This window comes from Octopus bimaculoides, chromosome 27, assembly GCF_001194135.2.
Source record: "Octopus bimaculoides isolate UCB-OBI-ISO-001 chromosome 27, ASM119413v2, whole genome shotgun sequence".
Taxonomy (NCBI): Eukaryota; Metazoa; Mollusca; class Cephalopoda; order Octopoda; family Octopodidae; genus Octopus; species Octopus bimaculoides.
Window position 1 is genome coordinate 5,983,390 of NC_069007.1, and position 916 is coordinate 5,984,305.

General features: G+C 43.0%; 1 pseudogene; it reads left to right on the forward strand.

Moving 5' to 3' along the window:
- The first annotated feature begins 639 nt into the window (after positions 1-639).
- LOC128251016 (U6 spliceosomal RNA) lies at positions 640-738 on the forward strand (annotated as a pseudogene).
- Positions 739-916: the final 178 nt, after the last annotated feature.

Below are 916 nucleotides of genomic sequence, written 5' to 3' on the forward strand. Positions count from 1 at the left end.
TATATATGTGTGTGTGTGTGGAGGCGCAATGGCCCAGTGGTTTGGGCAGCGGGCTCGCGGTCATAGGATCGCGGTTTCGATTCCCAGACCAGGCGTTGTGAGTGTTTATTGAGTGAAAACACCTATAGCTCCACGAGGCTCTGGCAGGGGATGGTGGCGAACCCTGCTGTACTCTTTAAATACACTGTCTGCAAGTCGATGGATACCACATATTCTCCTCTATTTTATTATTGCTATATATATATATATATATATATATATGCACACACACACAATGGGCTTCTTTTAGTTTCCCTCTACCAAATCCACTCACAAGGCTTTGGTTGGCTTGGGGCTGTAGTAGAAGACATGCCCAAGGTGCTACACAGTGGGACTGAGCCTTGAACCATGTGGTTGGGAAGAAAATTTCTTATTACATAGTCACACCTGCATTTATGAACCTTTTATTTTTTGAATGAAATATTAAAATTAAAAAATATGAAATTCCGCTAAAATTATAATCAAATTTGACAGAATTGTCTCTTGTTCTCTTCTTCTCTCGCTCAGTCAAAGGAGATTTTGCACTTTCAGATGGCATGGAGACCTCACTAGTGCTGGTGCTATGCAAAAGAGCACCCTGTACATGCATATTGAAAAATGGTTGGCGGTACATATTCTAAAATTGGAACGATACAGAGAGGATTAGCATGGCCCCTGCGCAAGGATGACACGTAAATTTGTGACGCGTTCCATATTTTTTTTTAATAGGCGTAGGAGTGACTGTGTGGTAAGTAGCATGCTTACGAACCACATGGTTCCGGGTTCAGTCCCACTGCGTGGCACCTTGGGCAAGTATCTTCTACTATAGCCTCGGGCCGACCAAAGCCTTGTGAGTAGATTTGGTAGACAGAAACTGAAAGAAGCCCGTCGTATATAT